This window comes from Otolemur garnettii, unplaced genomic scaffold (assembly GCF_000181295.1).
Source record: "Otolemur garnettii isolate 467f Iridium unplaced genomic scaffold, OtoGar3 scaffold00003, whole genome shotgun sequence".
NCBI classification, from domain to species: domain Eukaryota; kingdom Metazoa; phylum Chordata; class Mammalia; order Primates; family Galagidae; genus Otolemur; species Otolemur garnettii.
Window position 1 is genome coordinate 14,807,948 of NW_003852398.1, and position 11,419 is coordinate 14,819,366.

An 11,419-nucleotide genomic window follows, 5' to 3' on the forward strand; every position below is an offset into this window, starting at 1 on the left:
ACACTTTCTTTAAAAATCAGTAAGCACAGTCCGATTTTACTAGGCTAATCTTTTTGGATATAACCTTGGATTTCATATAGAGAGAGCACAGGATGTCTGTAGCTTTATAAGTTAAGTTGTGGTAAAAAATAAATAAATTGAGAGTGTTTAAAATATTAATAAATTTACCACACCAAAACCAGAAATTGATACTCTAAAATACTGATGTGTTTTTTACTTCCCATTTAAGATGATCTCATTAGCATATGCACGTATTGGATAAAATATAAGAAATTCAGGACAAGGAAATAATTTACTTCATATTGTCCTGTTGTATTTAATCTTTTAAATAATTGTTGATGTTCTCATTTTTCTTTTATCCAAAACGAATCGCTTCAAAGTGTGTGTGTGCACCTTATAATGTGGCAGGTTTGTAAAGTAATAACAACCAAGATGTTTAATAGTCTTAAGCACTGAGTTGGTTTTAAGTAATGTGCTACCATATTTGCATAAGTAATTCAAGTCTCAAAACAAGTCTTTCTGAGAGAGTCTCAATATCCCTGTTTTACAAATTATTCAATGAATTATGGACTAGAAGATCAAAAGACTTGCCTAAGGTCACACAGATAGTGAGTGCCCCAGCTCGATTGTCTCACTTCAAAGCTTATTCTCTTAAACACGCTCCGCATTGCTCTACTTCCTTCCTATGAGATTGGGAAGTCCTTTAAAAACCTTTTTCATTTTATGCCCATGCTTGACCATCTTTATAGCAGTCGCATAAAACCTCTGTATATTTTTTATTATTTATTCATGAAAAGATTTTTAAAAATGGTCTACTGCATTGAACTGTAACCTAGTGGTTGCTTTAGTGTTTTAGAAGTTACTGCTATTTTTCTTCTGTTTTATGAGGCCAGCGGCCAAGACCTTCCTGATAGTTACCGGTTTTTGGCAGAAGGGATTTGAGGTCAGACCTAGGACCAAGGAACCTGGGAGGCCTAATAGCCCTGTCTCGAGTGCCACAGTCTGCTACATTCGGCTTTTCCTGTCAATTTTAAATGGCAGGAAGCCCTGACCTAATTGACAAAGTAGTGCTGATTCTATTCAACAGGAAAAAATGTTTTTACTTTCTTTGACTAAATGTGAACCAAATGAGGGGGAAAAAAAGTTAGGAAGAGTGTTCGCATTTATGCAGCATGGATTTTTTATCATTGACAAAATGATTTCAGGTGAAGAAGATGAGACAGATAAAATGATAACATTTCAAAAAAAGCTTCAGTTGAAACCTAGAATAAATTGATCTTTTAAAATATATTGGCATGGCTCAGATATTTATACTGAAAGTCTATTGTAATGTTAGACTGTAGTACATGTTTACCCGTCTGCAATAGTAAGTGTACAGATTGCAGCTGAACCTCAGTTCAAATATATTTATATATACATATATAAAAAATAAATTTTTATATGTAATATTTTATTATATTCATTAATTCTTGTCTCACTTCTCTAATTTCTCTATCTATACATACTCCCCTTTTAATTGACTGTGCTAGCATTATCAAGAGGGATACCCCTTCTTTTATAACTAATATTGACATAATAGCTCAGTTGGGAAAAAGACGTTTGATTTAAGTAATATAGAAATTTTTACCTTAATCTAGATGCTTTTGCTGTCTGAGTTAATCAGACAAATTGTTTTTTCCCAAACTACAAAGCTTGGGAATTTGACATCTCAGCAGTCTAAGAGATGTGTTAAGTAATATAATAAAAACAAAGTGAAAATGAAATTTCTTTATATTTCATGTCATAAATGTTTGGAATTCAAATGGAACGTAGAGGTAGTTTTCTCCAACCAGTTTGCTAGTCACATAAGTTATGTAATTCTCCCCATTTCCTTAGCAGAAGTAGAACCCAAGTTAGCACCACACAGTAAAGGATTATGCATGAATATTTACCTAAGGTCACTGGCACCTAATTGCTGCCTGGTTATTGCTGTGTTGTCAATGTGATTTTCTTCAGTTTTCAAATAAGATAATGATACCTCTTATATGTGTCATGGCATTACATGGAAAAGTAAATGTGAATCAAACAGGCCTCTCATGTGGCAATTAATAGGTGTCTAATGAATTGTAATTCATTAGAAAGAAATTGCAAGAAATTGAAAGAAATTGCAATTTCTTTCCTTCTGTTTTTTTTACTCACCCACGGAAGATTGCTGTGGTGTCATAACGCAAAGCAATCTCAAACTCTTAGGCAAAAGAAATCCTCTTGCCTTAGCCTCTCAAGTAGCTAGGATTACAGACAATCTTTTCCCTCCCTTTTTACTCTCCATAAATTTATTCCTTGCTTTTTTTTTTTTTTTTTGGAGATAGTGTCCAGGCTAGTAGGGTAGAGGAGTGTGAAGTCAGCTTATCTAACAGCAAACTCAAATGTCTAGGCTCAAGTCATCCTCCTGCCTCAGCCTCCTGAGTAGCTGGGGCTGCAGGTACCAGTAACAATGACTGCCTACTTTTCCTATTTTTAGTAGAGATGAGGTCTTGCTCTTGCTTAGACTGGTCCTGAACTCCCAAGTTCAAGCCTCGATCTGCTGGGATTATAGGAGAGAACCTCTGCACCCCATAATTGTATTCTTTCCTCAGAATTTTAGTGCATTATCTATAGAATACTCATATAACTTTTAATATTGATGATGTTATATACATTTTGCATAAGGTATCACTAAAACATAAAATTATCAGTCATCAGACAAGGTATTGGAACAAGCTAGCTCTCATGCCACCTTAATCCCAGGCGCATGCTCTTATTTTTAAAGTGTTTTGAGAAAAAAAGGATGATTCTCATTACATTTAACTTCAACATAAAGTATTTTGAGGCACCTCAAACCAGGAAGATTGGAAGAGAGCATGATTCAAGATGGAGTTGGTCAAACACAGGAAGTACTCCAACCACAGTGATAACAGCCAACCAGAGACTCCCCCCCAAAATACATTGACAACTATTTTTCCATAAGAATTAAAAACGGGCTCAATGCCTAGGGCGCCAGCCACATACATGGGAGATGGTAGGTTCAAACCCAGCCTGGGCCTGCCAAACAACAATGACAACTACAACCAAAAAATAGCCGGGAATTCTGATGGGAGCCTGTAGTCCCAGCTACTTTGGAGGCTGAGGCAAGAGAGTCACTTAAGCCCAAGACTTTGAGGTTGCTGTGAACTGTGACATCACAGCACTCTACCAAGGGCAACATAATGAGACTCTCTCAACCAAGAAAAAAAAAAAGATTTAAAAATGACCCCACAAATACTCATTAGGAATAAAATACACATGTGGGAACCAGAGTTTATTTCATGGTTATGTAAGTAGGGCACTATCCAGTTTCCCTCTGTTGGCAGTTTTCAGTTTATCAGCAATTCGTGTGTAACCCAGATTCACCTATTTTCTTTCAAGAACTGTTTTGTTTTTTTTTTTCCACAGATGTCAAATCCATCCATCCAAGCAAGGAAATGCAGACTTGTTCAGAGTTAGGGAACATGATAATATACTGACGGGTAGAAGAAATTATTTATTTTAAAAATTCAAATAAAACATTTAAATAATGTTTGAAACTTTGAGGAAGAATTTTTTGACATTGCATATTCAACTGGTAATCTGAAGATTATAATACGAGTCATGGTAGAGGGGCAAAAATAAATATAACTTATTAAAATGCTGTCAGAACAATGCTATATCTTTGTGCCTTGATTGAGGAAACACAGATTCTCAATTTTTTTTTTTTTTTTTTTTTGCATTTGTGGCCAGGGGCCAGGCTTGAACCTGCCACCACTGGTATATGGGGCCAGCACCCTCCTCCTTGAGCCACAAATACTGCCCCAGATCCTCTATTTTTTAACAATATTAAGGCATGCAGAATGTATATGTGCTTCCTTTGATAAATTTAAAGTGCCTACATATATTTACAAATACATTATGCATATAGTCTGCATATAAACTTTTAAACCTTAAGAATGTAATATTTACTTCTGGTTTTCTTTGTTAAGACAAACAGAATGAGTAGATAACCAGTAACGTTTACTGTATCTAGCATGCAGAAAGAAGAAACAGATCTGAGTTAGAGAATCAATTTGGAGAGATTACTTACTAGAAATAATAAAAAGCAATAGGCGTGTTAGTACCAAGAAACTGCATTTAGCTTATGCGGAATATGCTGGCATGCTTAGGATAGGCCTTGTTTATAACATTTAAAGAGCTGGTGTGGTCTCATTATCCTGCTATATGACTGCATTTACATATTTGTTTGAAATCATAAAACATAAAAAATGACGCCAACATTAAAGTTGCATTTAAAAATTCATTCATCATGCCCTGAATGGTCACAGGATTTGTGGAAAGGATATGAAACAGAAGGATTTACTGGAACAAGGATCAAGAATTAAGACACTAATACCCCATCTGTTCAATAGCTACCAATTCTTGATGTTTATAAATATTGCATTTTGTGGAATGAAGTGAAAACAAATTTGTGGATATGGATGCGCTTTTTATTATGGTTGTGGGTAAATATTTCCAACTGTTAAGTAAAGCCCTTGTGATAAATGTATAAAAATGAAATGAGTTATATTTTTGCTATAATCTATATCTATGTAAAAATTCTCTTAACCTAACCCACTTCCAATTTTGCTTATAACAACATCAACAATTTTTTAAGATAAAATTTTGTAATCTCTGTGTATGTGTGTGTGAGCTTTGGGAGAGGCAAATTCAAGAGTTTTAAAGATGAATAATTATTACTATTGAATAAAATTATTTATGAAGCAATGATAAACTCGTGCAAATATAAATGTAGATTGTCCCCCAAGAGAACTTGGTATTTGACCCAGAAAGCATTGCTTTGGATAAGTGAAATATGCAACATCAGAAACCATGTAGCCCAAGGCCAACTGAAAAAGAATCAAGATGGCAAATGTATTAACTTGTCTTTTACTTTAACTGCTCAAAAATGACAGCATATAATTGCCCTTGAAGGAAGTAAAGCGAGAGTTTGAAGCCATTGTATAGGCTTACTGCTTGCTACCAATCACATTCAATGTTAGAATTTCAACAAACTGTAGTCCATTCTTAAATTTTATTGGATGGGCTGAAGAATGAACTCCCAAATAACAGATCCCCTCCTCATACATGAGTTTACTCTTATTTAGTAGCTATAATGTATCAGATACTGTACTGGTATTTTTTTTCCCAAATAGTCTTTGTAATTACATTCTTACAATACTGCTATTTACAAATAGACATCCAGGTTCAGTAAATACAACAGACTTTTCTGTGTTGATTGTGCAGATCAATTAAATAAAAGAATAATGGATTTTCCTAGGGACATATGGCTTATAAGTCAGAGCCTAAATTTGAACCCAAACCAAGATTTTTATGACTTCCCAAAATTCATGATTATAAAGCAATGAAAATAAATACCATATACATAGCCCAGAATTAGACTTATCATAAGAGGCTGGTGGCACTGTTTTTTATCACAAATATTTGCAACAATGAAATGTAGTTATTATGAATTTTAATATTTAAATGTTTAATTTAGGAGAGCAGTCTAATGTAGTATTTAAGAAATGAGTTTGGAGGCAGACCTTTTCTTTTTTCTCTGTAAATCATTACACAAGTTAAGTTTGACCAGTTAACTTCTCTGAATTTCAGATTTCTTATTTCTGATAGGTGATTAGTAATTTCACTTTACACGAAATATTCAAGAGATGACACCTGTAAAGTAGTTAACCCATTAAAAAATTTTCAACTTTCAATATCTCTTAACTTTTCAAACAAATTCTGAAATTAACGTATTTCGATATGTCTATCAATTCCTATCAGTTCTAGCTTCGTCATTGAACTAACACACTTAGGCAAAATTTATCAAATGCCAGATTGGCTACTAGTGGATTGTTTTTTCCACCACATAGTTGTTGTGTGAAGCAAGGGCGTATGGGCCTATTTAAAGGCAGTAACTCTTTCAGAGAAAGTCAACTCAGCAGGAATAAGACATAAAATGCTTAAGGTTGAATACCACAAAACTCAGCCATGACCCCACAATAGTAGGTGAAAGACCTCTCTCCATCTAAATCCTCCTCAACTAGTCTACAAACAATAAAATGCAAATTCATTTTTTTAAAAGTAGGATGATTTAATATTTAAAATAAAATGGGATGTAAAATAAATAAAATAATCAATAAAGAAGAGACTAAGGGAGTTTACTTACTTTGACGAAGTCCAACATGTTTACTGACAATTTGAGTAAATATTATTAAAGTAGGAAGCAATTCACAAAAATCCAGAAGGGAATGCTGGTAGACCAGCCATTTAATTTGAATTCAGCAAATTCTGAAATTGAAATCAACTTTTACTAGACAAAGAGCCAGGGAAATCTCTTGTGGAAGATTTTTAAACCACGTTTTGTGTTTTATCTATTTGAGTGGGAATATTTTAGCAAGCAAATTCACTCCACACAAAGCATGTAGAACACAAATTAAACGCTGATGTCAATGATGAGTCCATTGAAAATCAAACATTTTGTTTTGTTTTACAATTCTTTATATAGATGATTTGAATCATTGAAAGAATGTTTGTTGTGCTTCTAAACTGTCAAAGTATAATGGAATCAAGCCACAACTTGGAAACAGTGTCTGAAAAGTAACTTTACTGCACTGATGTTCTGTTCTTATCCTTCACTAGTAGGTCTGTAAGTCATGTTAAAATATTAGAGTTGCTTTTCCATTGACCTTGAGAGACTTGATACCTCTAGGAAAACTAGCTACTTCACGGATTGAACTGTCCTAAGTTAGTCTGACAGCCATATGTTTAAATCATGATTTCAGTGCCTGGAGAAATTTTTGTCAGGCTCCCAAACAAGTTAGAGAATTCAGTAGAGTTGCCCTGTGGCTTTGGAGGAACGTGATTGAGGAAGGTCAGTCAAGGTTCAGAAAATCTTTGTCAAAGGCTTAAGGAGGGCTCAAACACAATCTGTGTTTTCAGACAGAATGACATCTATTCCCCCATATATATGAAAGGCCCCATAAATTACAAAAAGAATTTAATTACAAAATACAGCCATCTCTCCTCACACTTCCTAAAATCAATATGTAATTTGAGTCTGAGAAATATATAAGAATAAAAGGAAATTTTAAATCAAAACAGAAAATAAGCTAATATACTTCTTGATAAGAGCTTGTGGGCATCAAGAAAATATAGAGTACAAAAGGAAAGAATATTTTAGGTCTAGATTTGCTTAACCCTGACAGCAGCTCCTCTACTAGAATGCATGAGTACAAGTAGTGTAAGGATAAAATCTGAAGCTCTAGTTACAGATTTTCCTGTCATTCTTCCCCTTTAAAATATCCTCCTTACTCTAAAGTTGCTCCACTATTGAAACACATCAATTCAGACATTAAAAAAAGAAGAAGAAGAAGCAGAGTATGAAGGGTGCAGCATATCAATATCATGGAAAAATAAGGTTTTGTATAAAAATTTATAAAAACATGAGGCCAGGACAAAATAAGTAGTTATCTGTTTATCACATTTTGATTTGAAGAGGCCTCAGCAGGCAACCATACAAACTTTGTACAGATCATTATTTTTATCTCTTCTCCAAATCCAAATCCCAAATTGAAATTTCCTCAGTTTGAAACACACTGTATTAAAGGGAAGACCCAGTTAGTCCCACTTTCTCATCCTGGTTTGCAGAATTCTTACCTATATGTGTATTCACTGCCTTTGAGTTTCCAGAACTTATTTTAGAAAAAAAATTAACTATGTACTGAATACTCTCATCAATTTTTTTTTGGAACTAGTTAAATTAGTTCAAAAGCTCTCTGAAAGAGTTAATGTGAGCAAAATCATCCATAATTTCTTTAGGAGAAAAAAAATCAAGGCACAGTTATTGTTCAAACAGATATAAAAATATGCATGAAACTATAGTAAATACAACTCAGCGGGTCTGGCACAGAAAAATTTTTATAGCTAAGAACACAGTGAAGAGTCCCAAAACAAACCCGTGTATATGTGAGAAATTTTATATTAAAGGTAATTCTCCAAATCAATACAAAGTAATCTATTATTTAATACATAGAACAGGATCACAGACCATATATTAAAATTAAAAAAAGCATTAAAATTAGGTTCATACCTCCAACTGTAAACAAAAATGGATTTCAGGTAAAGAAAGGAATCTACAAATACCCTGAACATTAATTAAATCAATAAAACACAAGCAAAGAACATAAAATGAGAATGAAGGATGATATATTCAATAAGGGAGCACAGACTTCTTAGTACTATGATCATGGGATTGGAAACTAAAACACTACGAGGCCATGGCTAACAGACGACTGAAAACTCTCCAAAAAATTCATGACATTGGGCATTTTTTCTCTGGTGTTGGCAGTCAATCTGTTAGCATATATCAAATGATAAATACACTGCACACACAATTTAAATCAGTATGCTATTTCTAGAAAGGCATTCTATAGATATCTAAGATATCTAGATAAGATATCTATCTAAGATATGTATAGAAAGGCATTCTATAGATATCTGTGTTGATGGACGTTTATTGTGGAATTATCTGTGAGTGTCTCTGAAAGTAGAGTATTAGAAGTATCTCAAATGTCCTAAAATAGGAGAATGATTGAATAAAGTTCAGTGTGTTCACATCAGAAATGATCTGTAGCATTTTTAAAAATGAAGTAAATCCTTACCCATTGACACACAAAAGATGCTTTCAATGTATGGCTGAATCAAAAAGTAAAAATCTAAAGAGTATGAGTCATTTTTTACATAAGATATATAATATACAAATAAAGTACAGATCTCAAATGGTCCAGATATATAAGACTGTTGACAGGGATTATTCCTTTTTATTTTATCTTTCTTTTTTAAAATTTTTATTAAATCATAGCTGTGTACATTAATACTATCATGGGGTACAGTGTGTTGTTTCTATATATAGTTTGAAATACTTTCACCCATCTGGTTAACATAGCCTTCATGTCATTTTCTTAGTTATTGTGTTAAGACATTAATATTCTAAATTTAGAAAGACTCACATGTACCCCCTAGGATAAACCATAGACGTGATCCCACCAGTTTCTTTATGGTATAAATTTATATAAAGTAACAACCCCAAAAGTAAAGAATGTGATTTAGATTCCTAGATATGGAAGAAATGAATCAATGACACTCGGAGTTCACTTAAAAATCCCAAATGTCTGAACTGCAGGTTTACAAAGACAGGTTTGTTATAATTATCACCCAGGAAGAGGTGGGTTCTCAAAATTGCTGAGATTTCATTCACTTCTAGAAGCTGAGGAGGAAGTGTCAGCATTGTGCTAGAACTTCATCCTCACCTGTCTTCCTAATTACATAGTCAGCCAGGAGTAACACTTCTCTTTGGAAAGAAGATAGTTAAGAATCTTGGGCACCACTCCAAATACCATAGTTAAAGATCTATGGTAAATATAACAACAAATGATTGAAATAGAAACTTTCATCAACTGAACAGGTATGTCCAAGTAAAAAGTGCATGCCATAAATACATAGTACCAGGCCATTTTTTTTTTTTTTTTTTGCAATTGATGAGTAGGGAGACTTACAACCACTTTTTTTTTTTTTTCCTTTTTGGTTTCAGGGAAAAATCATTTTGTGTCTGCTAACCCGCGGGAATATATGTTTAAATATATTAACATCACACTGATGAGAACTAGAGTTGTTCACCTACTTCCCTGTCTGTACACTGGAATTCTTTATTAGTCATGTCATTCTCATAGTCTGATTGTTAAATGAACCCCTGTTATCTCCTACAATGAAGGACAGAGAAGTGTGGCTCTAGAGTTTTGCAAAACAATTATGTAAGTAAATAGCTCCAAAATCCCCCAGAAAATGTTCTTTTCTCTCATTTGGTGTTGTCCCAAACACCATCAGCAAGGAAAATAAAATTTAACAAAATAAATTTGAATGTCTCAATTGCCTTTGTTTTCTGCCTATAAAATGTACCACACCCATTCAGTAGTATAGATATAAACAGTTAATCTCACAGTCGAGAAAAAAAATAAAACTCTGGCTTGCATCCTTGCAAAAAGGAAGGTAATTACCCGGTATAGGAATAGACATTTTGGACATTTACTTTCTATGGATTGGAAATTATAAATTTTTTGCCTATGGGATGAAAAAAAATCAGACTCAATCACTGATAACTGCTTCTCCAGGATTTTATTGAACCCCCAGCAAGTTTAAAACTTGATTCACGACATCGTATCCGTAGATGAAGTTAGCATTTGTTGTTTGTCACCCAGTTTAGTTTGGTGTGCATTTCAAAAGGTAAGCGAAACTGAACCTGATAGTCCCGTGGGATGGGACAGGCCTGCGTCAGTCTCCAGTTAGGTTATACAGAGAAGGATGTTTTCTTCTGTTCTTAAGAACAAATGAGAACAGAGGTCAGAGGTAGAGGCTAAATTTCCACTCTTGGGTGGGCATAAACATAGCAAAGAGGTTTTGTTCAAAACAAACACACAATGAAATAAATGTCCTGTTGGAGATACATCAGAGAAGTTTCAGGCAAACAGGAGTTCACACCCTAGCTCAGCTCATTACTAAACCGAGATAAGCTACTTAACCTTTTTAATCTCTGTTTTTTCACCTGAAAATTAGAAATAATAGCCACCTCACACATTTTTCTTATGAAGTCTAAAACATATACCTTAGATAAAATGCTTAGCATAATATCTGCCCATGATTAACGCTCAATAAAAATCTTTTAAAATGCTACTGATATCATCTTCTCATTAATGTTATTACTGCTGTTATTAGAGAACCTCTCTGAGACTTCGTTTTTAAATCTATAGGTTAAGGCTAGCCCTTTCTCCTTACAGGAAGGTCAGAAAGCAGTAATTCAAGAGAAACTCCACTGTGATTACTGTTACTGGAGACCCTGACATGGTAATATTTTTCTTTCGGGAATGCAGTATGTCACCATCACTTGGGAATATATTAAGTGAAAATGGCAATGTAAATGTCAGACATCAAGGAACACATGTCTCTTTGAAGGCACTGTGTAATTTAGGATTGAATAGATAAATTTCATATGATCTTCTCTGAGTAGTAACATGGACAGCATTACAGGCAATAGATATACATATCGTAAATGCCATCTAAATATTCTATAATCACAAAGCCTTAGAAAGAGGCAATTATAGAAACACTGACATCGTATCAGTCAGAAGGCACCATTCCACTCCAGGCTCTATGAATCTCTGCAGAGGTAAAAACACATGATGTCTCTATTTCTGTTGAATACCAGTGGTTGTGCCTGCTGTTGCAGAGATTAAGCAAGAAAATTGTTTCACTATACACCAGCCCATACATTCATTATAAATTAAGCAAAAGGCCTGACTGA